Below are 11,759 nucleotides of genomic sequence, written 5' to 3'. Positions count from 1 at the left end.
AATAAAATACGAAATAAGGCTGGGGATATGGCTCAGTGGTCAAGTGCCCCTAAATTCAATCCCCAGTACCAAATAAATAATAATAATAACTAAACTTTCTCCTTTTTTTTTTTTTTTGGTTCAGAGCACTTAACTTGCCAATGCTAAATCACATCCAAAAGGTTGGTGGCTAGATCTGTTTTCATAGCCTTAAGATAAATTATTTGCTCTAGTGCCATCCATTTCCCTGCAAATTCCATGATTTTGTCATTTTTTAGTGCAGAGTAATACTCCATTGTGTATAAATGCCACATTTTTTTTATCCATTCATCTATTGAAGGGCATCTAGGTTGGTTCCACAGTCTAGCTATTGTGAATTGTGCTGCTATGAACATTGTTGTAGCTGTGTCCCTATAGCATGCTCTTTTAAGGTCTTCAGGGAATAGTCCAAGAAGGGGAATAGCTGGGTCAAATGGTGGTTCCATTCCCAGCTTTCCAAGGAATCTCCATACTGCTTTGGCCGCACCAATCCCTAAAAAATAAATGCCAAATGTCATCTTTGATATAAGGAGAGCAACTAAGAACAGAATAGAGAGGAAGAGCATGAGAAGATCACCACTAAACAGGGATGAGAGGGGGGAGGGAAAGAGAGAGAGAAGGGAAATTGCATGGTAAAGGAAGGAGACCCTCATTGTTACACAAAATTACATATGTGAGGAAGTGAGGGGAAAGGGGGAAAGAAACAAGAGAGAGAAATGAATTACAGTAGATGGGGATGGGAGGGGAGGGGAGGGGAGGAAAGGGGAGGGGAGGGGGGATAGTAGAGGTTAGGAAAGGCAGCAGAATACAACATACACTAGTATGGCAGTAGGTAAAAAAGTGGATGTGTAACCAATGTGAATCTGCATTATGTATATAGGGTAAAAATGGGAGTTCATAATCCGCTTGAATCAAATGTATGAAATATGATATGTCAAGAACTTTGTAATGTTTTGAACAACTAATAAAAAAAAAGAAATACAGGCCAAAATTAGGATGAATAATCAACAAAAAGGGGAACAGCACTATGTATTATAGAGAATTAAAAGATGATAAAATGAAAATGTGTGTTAACTTACACCAATGAACCTAAAATAAATGAGGCAAAAATGAAAAAAAAAGATAAATTATTTGTTACTCCAGCTATAAGATTTCTAACACAGTTCATATTGACAAGATTTCACGAAAGCAAACATAAATCCCAATTTCTAAATGGAGATTTTCCCATAAGACCTAAAGAAATTAATCACTAGAAGAGAAGGTGAGACTCATTAGTGGAGAAGATGGGCCAGACACTCTGACTGATTGCAGCATCCACATGGGTGTCCAAGGCCCTCATAGGTTCTCCTGAGACTCAGATCATGTTTTTGTGTTTTCCTCTTACCAGCAAGGTACTTGTAAACACATTTATCATTTGGCATAATTTACATAACTAAAGATTTTATAAACTTCCCTTTCACTTATAAAATTTTGATTGTATTAAATTAATTTCAATTTTTTTTCCAACAAAGTCTCTATCATCTTCTTCTCCAAAAATATATGAGCATCATATCGATTCCATATGTATAGGAGAGCTAAAATTACTTGGGAACTCCTTGAGAGAAGTTGTTTTATTCATCTTTATATCTCAAGAACCTAGCACAGTGCATGACACAAGTGGAAAAAATTGGATTTTTTTTTTGTTGTTATTTCTTTGTTTTTCCATCGAAGAACATCTTATCATTATCTGTTATAGTTTGTTTATGGTTTAATTGTGTCCTGTCCAAAGGTTTGTGTATTGGAAAATCAGTCCCCAGGGTGGAGCTGACGAGGAGTATCTGAACATTTAAGAAGTGGGGCCTAACAGGAGCTCTTTAGATCATGGAGGATGCAGAGTAGTTCTGGTGGGATCCCTCAGTAGTTCTCATGAGAGGACAATTATAAAAATATGAGTCTGTTACCAAGATCTGACTACCTGCTCAAATACACATTCCCACCAGAGCCTTCTTCCACCTGCCATCAGGTGACACAGCCAAAGGGCATCCCTCATCCCAGAGCCTGTGCTAAGCTGTTTAGTCTAGTTCTAATAGTTTTAAAAATATATTTCTAGTAGCAATTGTGAGGCACTTCATATTTTCCAATCCTGGTGTCTTTCATTTCTTTTTCTTGCTTTATTCCCTTATCAATGCCCTCCACTGCTATTTAAATAAAAATGACAATGGGGACACCATTCAGATGAAGGATATTGTCTTCTGTTTGTAGTTTACTGAGTTTTTATCATGAATGGGTGTTACATGTTGTGAAGTTTTCATCATTCATTGAGATACTATGTTAGTCGGCTTTCCATTACTATATACAAATACCAGATATAATTAACTTATAAAGAGAAAAATGTACTTTGGCTCACAGTTTAGAGGTTCCAGTTCATGACTGGGTGGACAAGTTGCTTTTAGATCTCTATTTGTGGGTACAATATGGCAATTGCAGGAGACTGTGGCAGAGCTAAACTGTCATGTCATGAGTGTGAAGCAGAAGTGAGGATGGGGCCAGGGTCCCACCATCCTCTTCAAGGACACCTCCCCCCATTGGCACCACTGTGGTTTATCCTGCTGTGTGCCCTGGAACTCAGATGCTTTCTATAGTATAAGTGAGTTTGTTTTGTTTTTTGATTTTGGGGTTTTTGTTTTGGTTTGGTTTGGGTTTTTACTTTTGCTATAATAAGTTAGAACTCTTCTAAGCTCTTGGACTTTGGGGGGACTGTTTCCATCTGTTCCTTTCCTGGGGAGTTGTTTGTCCAGTCTCTAGCATTCTCCTCCCATACATGGCTGGTCATTAGTCAACTAAAATTTTGAGAAGCCCACTGCAAAGCCCTGGAGCTCTGTCTCTGCACCCTCCTTTCTCTCCTTCCCTCTCCCCACCCTCACTCTAGTACTGTAAGGGGACAGATAGATGAGGAAGGTGGGAACACAAGGTTAAGAGAATAATTCTATAAAATAGGCCCACTGTGCTGGGCACCATGGCACATGCCTGTAATCCCAGCTACTTAGGAGGCTGAGGCAGGAGGATCATGAGTTCAAAGCCAGCTCAGTAATAGGGAGGCGCTCAGCAACTCAGTGAGACCCTGTCTCTAAATAAAATAAAAAATAGGGCTGGAGATGTGGCTCAGTGGTGAGGTGCCCTTGAGTTCAATCCCCAGTACCAAAAAGAACATTCCCACGTACTGACCCCCTACAGGCTTTTTTAATCAAAAAGCAATCTGCCTGCAGCCCCACCTGGCCTAGGCAGATACAAAGGTCAAGTAGTCAGTAGGTAATGGATGATGGGCTCTAAAGAAACTGAGGACTGGTTATCAAAGACAAAAACAATGGGTTATTAACCTCCATGATCATGCTCCAGGTCACTCTGGGTTGCTAAAAATTAGCTTCTTGTCCCTGCCCTTGGTAACATACATGGGGAAGAAAGAGAATGCAATAATTAAAAGAGGGATTCTTGGGTCTGTAAAAGAGAAAACCCCATCCTCTTCCACAGACACCCAGCTCTGGGGCCCCTTTTCTCCAGATAAATCTGTCTTTGTCCTTTTCTTAATAAAACTTGCTTTCTGTACTTGCCTCAGCATTTCTTGGGGTTTTATTTTCAACACCAGGGAACAAGGACCCATTCCTGATCTCCAAGACCGGTATCAGGATTTATGTATTCTACCTGCCTTGGCCTTCCCAAATTCTCAACTCGTGTGGATTTATCACCTCTGTTTGTGTTCTTTCTTGTTGTACTTATATAAAATGTATTAATGTAAGATCCTGTTTATATTACTCATTTTTAAAATTTCTTCAAAGTAACAGAAGAAATCTGGTTTCTATTATTTTTCTTGAACAAAAGCAGAAGTCCTGAAATAAGCATTCTGCTATATTTTAATTCCAGCTTCTCTTTGGTCACATTCTCATCAACAGCATCAAAAATAAGTAGGCATTATAGCAAGTTGAATAATATCTCCTCCCAAAATATGCCCTGGTCTAACTCTTGGTGCCTGTGAATATGACTTTATTTGGAAATAGGGTCATTGCCAATGTAATTAAGGGTCTTGAGATTAGAACCTCTGGATTTACAGTAGGCCCTAAATACAATAGCTGATGTCCCTATCAGAGAAAGGAGATTGGAAACACTTGGAGAGACAGAGAAGGACATATAGAGATAGAAGCAGAAATTGGAGTTACAGAGCAAAAGCCAAGGACCACTAAGGATGGCTAAGGCTACCAGAACCAAGGAGAGAAGCACGGAATAGATTCTGCCTCAGGCCTCCAGAAGGGACTGACCTTGCTGACACATTGATTTTTCTCTTGGACTCCAGAACTATGAGAGGATAGATTTGTGCAGATTGGTTGTGACACCTCTAAGAAACTAACAGAGGCACCTGCAATCCAGTGAGCGTAGAAGACACTGCATGAAATAAGGTGCACACGTGCAGCTCATGCTGAGCCAAAGACCATGGCGACACCGCAGAGCAAACAATAGGTATAAAAACTTACATGTCACAAAGACTTCAAATAAATGACTTTTTTGTCTCAACACAACTGAGCATTTTTAAATAGGACAGGATGGGGCATACTCTTTTCCTCTCTATAATAAAATCAGATGTCAAATGATATTTATTTTTATTTTTAAGAAAGAAACTAGATGACCTAGAATTTTGTGTGAAACATTTCAGGCAGATATCAGAGCAGAAAAAGCTGTGGCTGAAATTAGATAAGAAAAATATTGTGGGTTTTTTTTTAAGTTTCCTAATATTGTCAATCAGATTTTTCTAGCAAATAGGACATACAAGTGGACTCAGTGTTTTTTGTTTTTTAATTTTTGCCACCATTAAAGTCTGTGTATGGGAACTCAGGTCACTTTTGTCAATTTTTTCCTTATTGAAGACAAGCTACCTTTTTGGAATGCAGTTACATTCCTATTTTAATGATCCCAAGAAAAACTGAAAATTTTTAAATCTAGTATTGTATTATGTGTGTATGACTTGCCCATCTTTCATTTACATTGATGCTGGGGTAAACTTAGCCTCCCTAGAGCTGCTAAAAATAACTCCATATAAAACAAGAAAATTCTGATCTTCACTTGTAATTGCTCTTATTTAGCAGATATTGCTGAATCCCAAGAATCTTCTTTATTAGCTTCTCTATTCTATTACAAATGTTTGCAAGAACTTGGTGGTGAATAGTCATATAGTAAGCCATTTTACAGCCTTCACTTGTTGAACCATAAAAAGAATCTGAGCTTAAACAGTTGAATACATTGTTTTTTTAATATTATTACGTGGAGATTTTTTTCTGTCTAAGCCAATAATAAAAACAACATGGTTATTATAAACAAAGAAAGGAATATTTAATTCTTTGGAAGTTTTTTTCTGGATCACACCTGACCTGACATTATGTAGAAATTTACTCCCTTTTCTCAAAGGCAATTTAAGATGCCTAGAAGAATGGGTGGAAAAGGGCCTAATAAATAAAATATCGTGGGTGTGACTGGGTGGTAGAACGTGCTTAGCATGTGCAGAGCCCTGGGTTCAATCCCCAGTACACACACACACACACACACACACACACACACACACTGGTTAGACTTTTTAAGAATTTGTGTGCAGTCTGAAAAAAGAAATAACATTCTCTCCATATACAATAATGTGTTTCTTAACTGAAACATACATAATATTTATTTCCTGAAAGATGAAAAAGTCAGGTCAGTTGGCATTTACTTGACTGGGCACAGTATTATGACATTGGTGGTAAATTCATTCATAATACATTTTAAGTATATAAAATGTTTACTATAACAAAATAAATTTTCACAAATTTTGAGAGAAACACTATATTAAGACATGTTATATGAAATTTTATGCATTTTGTGAAATTTGCATGTTGATCAAACATGGAGTAGAGAAGCACCATTTTATGTAAGTTGAAGTGAAACTTCTTCAACAACAACTACTATAAATTTCTGTTGATGTAGAAAAGGAAGGCAGGCAAAGAACACATGGAAAGTTGAACTTGTCTAATCATGCAAACAGTTCTTAATTAGTTTTGAATTCCTTTTCAGCATATAGACATCCACAGAAGTTTCTTCATCTCTATATTAGAGCCAATGAATGGAGTAGAAATCTGTTAATAACTCCAGTAATGCGCCAGGGAAAAGGCAGATGGGAAAATATTTTATTATTTGTTTTTCTTTCTACATACTTATTGGGAGAGTCCTCTCTTATCCTTGCCTTGCTCATCTATTAAAAGTAGAATGTAATGTTACCTTCTTCATAGGGCTGTTATGAGAACCAAATAGGATGATAGCAATAATAACCATATTTATTCAGTATGTGCTAGATACTTGACATGTTAAGAACATTGCTTTCTTTTTTTTTTTAATGAATTCTCATAGCAACTTTGAGACAAGCTCCATTACTGGCCCTATTTTATAAAATAGTCCTAGGATAGTATAATAATATCCACAGAAGGCTCATCATGTGCCAGGCAGTGTGCTCAACATGTTACGTGTGCAAGCAAATTGTCTTCACTAAGATGGTTTCATCTTCAGTCTAACAGGAATAACTCTGGGAGCCCCTAAAGGCATTGGCCAAATACCTGTGTACTCATTCACCCCAAGGGACAAGCATCAGAGATGACCAAGAGCAAGCTGCAGCAGGACGTTCTAATGTAACTCAGGTTCAAAGGCAACATGATATTTTTGTAATAGCTAATATACTGTAATCAGCAAACAATAGGAAAATCACTGGGTTGAGTTGAGAAACCTACACTCAACCATCAGTGAAAACTTAGGCAAATAATTTAATACCTCTTTATTTCTAAAGTTTATTTTCTGAATAAAAATAACAAATTTTAAGTTAGAAAATTTTAAAACTGCTGTTCAAAAAGCTCATGTAAGATGACTGTAATATATTGATATGAATCCTTCCAGAATTTAACTACTCAGATACATAAATACACGTAGTTGGCAAAACTGAATTGTACTGCATTTATTATTTTAGAATATCACTTTGTTATTGAATATATTGTGAACATATTTTCATGTCCATCAATATATTTCCAAAGCATCACCCTCAAGTAGAATAGACATTTAGTCCCTTCTCCCCACCCCACCACCCCTTTGGTTTGGCCATTCCTCTTGGTTATAAAAACCTTTTTAGAGCCCATTTTACATGTTGTACATGGGGTCTCTTTATTCTACACCTTCCTGCTTCCAGAGGCCACTGAATTGATCCCAGGTTCCTCCCAGCATCAGTTTACGAACTTATATATGTCTGAAGTGAATGACAGGGTAGGATTTGAGAACTCAGTGACTAGGTACTCTGACACTTTTTTTAAGTCTTAAAGTATGAGTGGCACTCACGATCTTCTGAGGTCATAACACTAATAAAAATAGGAAAAATCTCATTTTCAACATGCTACACTGAAAATACCCACATTTTCCTGTGTTTGTCACTATGCTCATGATGGACTGAATCCACATTCCACATGGTCCCTGCATTCAGTACCACTTACCTTAATTTAATGCGTCTCACCTGTTTAAAAAGAAAGTATTGTACATGCATAAAGACATCTGATATCCAATTTTAAATCTACCTTACAGATCAAGGCTCTGAGCCTCAGGAAATTAGAGTTCCTATCCCTTGGCTATGATGCAAGCACATGATGAAGTCATGACTTTGAGAACTTTTCTACTCAATCATTTAATAGTCACTAGATTCCAACCACATGTGAGGCTAAGGAACAGAACAGGGACCTGAAGAGACAATGAACTCACCCTGAAAAGGACAGCTTGCATTTCAGCAGCATAGCCTGCTTGATGTCATTTCTTGACAGAAGGAAGAAGCTCCCCCTTCTCTGGTCTAAAGTCTCTCCTACCTCATGGTACATTTCTTTACCTTCTTCACACCTTCCTTATCATTAAGCCCTCTTGTCCCTCCTGGAAACATCTAGCATCTTGATCTCACAGTGTATTTCTGGTTTACTCTTTTGCTTTTCTCTCACTAATTTAAGTCATGTTTTAGTCAGCTTTTGCACTCCTGTGACCAAAAGACCTAAAAAAAAGTAATTAGAGGAGAAAAAGTTTATTTGGGGGCTCACAGTTTCTGAGGTTAGTCCATAGACAGACTTCATTCCTCTGGCCCCAGGTGAAGCAGAGCATCGTGGCAGAAGTGTGTGGCAGAGGAAAGTAGTGGGCACATGGCCCAGGACGCAGAGAAAGAGAGAGTCTGCTCACCAGGGAAAAAGGCACACCCCCAATGACCTACCTCCTCCAGCCACACCCTACCTGCCTATGGTTACCATCCAGCTAATTGGGTTAAGGCCCTCAAGACACAATCATTTCACTTCTAATCCTTCTTGCATTTTCTCACACATGGGCTTTTGGGAAGACAAGCCATGTCTCACCCATAACAAGTAGTCAACACCATGCTTTTGTAAAATAGGTGCACAGTGAATATTTACTGAACAAGTTTAAATAACCTAAATCCTAAAGGCTTCATTGATGCTAAAATTGCCTCAAATTCTGGTTTATGTCTCACATCAAACAAGCAGTTTCAGCAAAATTTCAAGAAAACATATAGTTTCATGGTGTAGTTGTCTTTTCACAATCCAATTAATATCCAGCATGAAACATATGATTATTGAAAAACTACTTTATCTTTATTACTTATCACACAGAGCAAAAGTATACAGTTATTATTTTTGTCCTATCTTCCTCAGTTAAAAGAATATTTTTAGAATAAAAAGAGTACCGAATAAAATTAGACAGTTTTCTTTGTTTTCTCTTTGAGGCTCAAGGAGTACATTAGTACACATATCTTAGATGTAAAATTATCTTAGATGATGTTAAAACTCAACAGTCAAGAAGAATATACCCAACACCCAAATATAGGTTTATATTTTCTCCAGAGAGAAAAAATAATATTCCAAGCTGAGGCTATAACAAATTCTACATTGTAGACATGACGATAAAAAGGACAAGTACAATGAAATGTATTAATATTTATATGCAGCAACCACCCCCAAACACTAGACAGCTGGGCATGATGGCATATGCCTATAATACCAGCAACTCAGACACTGAGGCAGGAGGATTGCAAATTTAAGGTCATCCTCAGCAACTTAGTGAGACCCTAAGCAATTTAGAGAGATCTTGTCTTAAAATAAAAAATAAAAAGGGCTGGGGAAGTAGCTCAGGTGTTAAGTGCCCGCTGGGATCAATTCCTAGTACCAAAAAAACAATATCCTTGGTTTCTGGGTTAAGCTTCTAAATTTTGACATTCTGATAATAATGTATGTCTCAGTGCTCCTAAAATTTTCCATTTTAATATACATGACAAAATATGGCATCAAATAACTCATAGTCTACTTTCTTAAAATTTAAGTATATTTAAAATTTGAGTATAAAATTTAAGAATATTAATCTCTATGGGTTTTACCATCACTAATAGACATCCAGAAAAATATTATTTCCTATTCATTTTTCATAAATTGCAACTTAAATGAATACCCAGATTCCAAGTATATAAATAGTATCATGCAGTACAAGTGGCATATAGACCTTGTCATAGGCTGGAATGTTTATGAGAACTGAAACCTCTACAAGGAAGAGTCATCCAAATTTAATAATGAGAGAAAAGGTAGTCAGTTGAATTGGTTAAAATATTCACACAATATGAGGAAATCTAGTTGTCTGACCATTTAGTTACTGACGTTTATCAAATAGTCATTCAATCAATTCATCTCTACAAATACATTTTTTAATTTGACCACTAGAGGGAGGTATAGGTTTAATTGTGATAGTCCTTACAACCTTTTTGCTCTTAAATTCTTTCTCCCTTTCCTATATCTGTCCACTGAATGACCATATCATTTATAGCTTTTTAAAATCTGACCTAGAAAAGAAAGCTATTACCTATTTTATAAAACTATTGTATATGTCATGCTTCACATACTATCAATCTAATTCTCAATGTGATGGCTGTCTTTCAGTCATTGAGTTTTCATTACTTTATTATTTGGACTTTAGTATTTAATTTCATAAAAGTTAAAAATGTCATAAAATAAGCTCATTTTTAGAGTTATTTAAACAGAAGAGTATGTTCTTGTCCTAGAATAGTCAGGACATAGAATTCTCAGAGTGCCACCAATCTTAATGACTTGCCAAATAACAAGCTAGAAGCCACATTATTCTCTGACCCAGTGACAAGAACATCACCACTAAATCAGTAAGCTGAGAGGCCTCAGGTTTCTCTAAGATGCACTAATAATTCTTTGGCTTAATTAGATTCTTAAGGTCACAGAGACCTGGGACTATTTGCCCTGTTATTTTGGAAGACCTTTTGGAATCAAGAGGCCAAAATGTTTTCCCAATAGGCTCATTAAGTCAATCATTTGCTGTAATTGGATGTTCAATTAATATTAATTCCTACAAGTTTTTTTCATCACTAGTAGACTGAATTGAAAACAGCAATCTCCCATTCCTTTTCTCTGGTTATAGATTAAATTTGATGAAGGTAAATAATTGACATAAGCTGGGTAGTAAATGAGCCTGGTGTTTATTTCAGTGCTGAAATGCCTAGTGGAAAAATCACCATGACACAAACTCCATTGGAATAGGAAAGTTGGATATGTCTAAAAATGCTCAAATCATAAGCTGAAAATGTTTTCCAGAATCTTCTTCATTTATATACTTAAAATCAGTTCAAATCCTATCCCCTCACTTATGCTGCCTTAGTCTTGATGCTTCTTATATCTGAAAGTTCTCATATCTGAAATTCAAAATCATCTACATTTATACTGCCCTGTCAATAGAATCACAAACTTTAACATGGGAATGTGAATATTTCTTAAATATGAGGTAAGAAAACAAATCTAAATTTCACAATATATTCCAATAGATTTGTGTGCATTTTATGGGGTTGGTGAAGGAATGGAAGGCAATTTGGTCTTAGACACTTTCAGATAAAAGAGATCTTTGCAGCTACTAGACTACATAGGATGTACTATTTCATGTAAATGTGTATCTCTTTTCTTTTCAATGGCTGTTACAAATTTGTGTAATCATTGTTAACATCTATGCTTTATGAGATTAATTTATCTATCTGAAAATATGTTTCAAGATCATAAATCAAAGGAGAAAATGTAATCTTTCTCAGCTTTTGAGTGATTTTCCTGGGTTCTGCACCTGCAAACTTTTCATTCAGGCAAACTTTTCAGAAAAAGCTACAAGAAATCTGTCAGAGCCAAAATGGCCCATACTTAGGCAATTTTTTTACCCATGAGAGAGAGAAGCACGGCAATAAAATCGCTATTCATATTGGTTGGAGTTTAAATTACAATAAAAGAAAATTATTTATAGAACAGGATTCTGACTCTTTTAATGTTTCTTCTAGTCTGCATCTAAATTCTCTCTGAAATGTACATAGATTTTTTTTAATTACATCTGTTTATTGCTTACTGAGAAAACAAGTTCATCTTAAAAAATAATGAAAAAAAATATTAACTGAAAGTTAAACAACATTCCTATTCTTTCCCAGTCTCTCCAATTTCTACCTTACACACTCATATATACAAACAGAAATTTAGAGATTGTCTCCAATATTTTGTTACTAAAATAAAAAAGATACCATTAATCCAGGCAGGGCAGCACATGGCTGTGATCCCAGGGACTCAGGAGGCTGAGGCACGAGGATCACTAGTGCAAAGCCAGCCTCAACAAAGACGAGACCCTAT

Source organism: Marmota flaviventris, chromosome 7 (assembly GCF_047511675.1).
Source record: "Marmota flaviventris isolate mMarFla1 chromosome 7, mMarFla1.hap1, whole genome shotgun sequence".
NCBI lineage: Eukaryota > Metazoa > Chordata > Mammalia > Rodentia > Sciuridae > Marmota > Marmota flaviventris.
The sequence above is the reverse complement of the archived record's forward strand: the minus strand, read 5'-3'. Positions refer to the sequence as shown.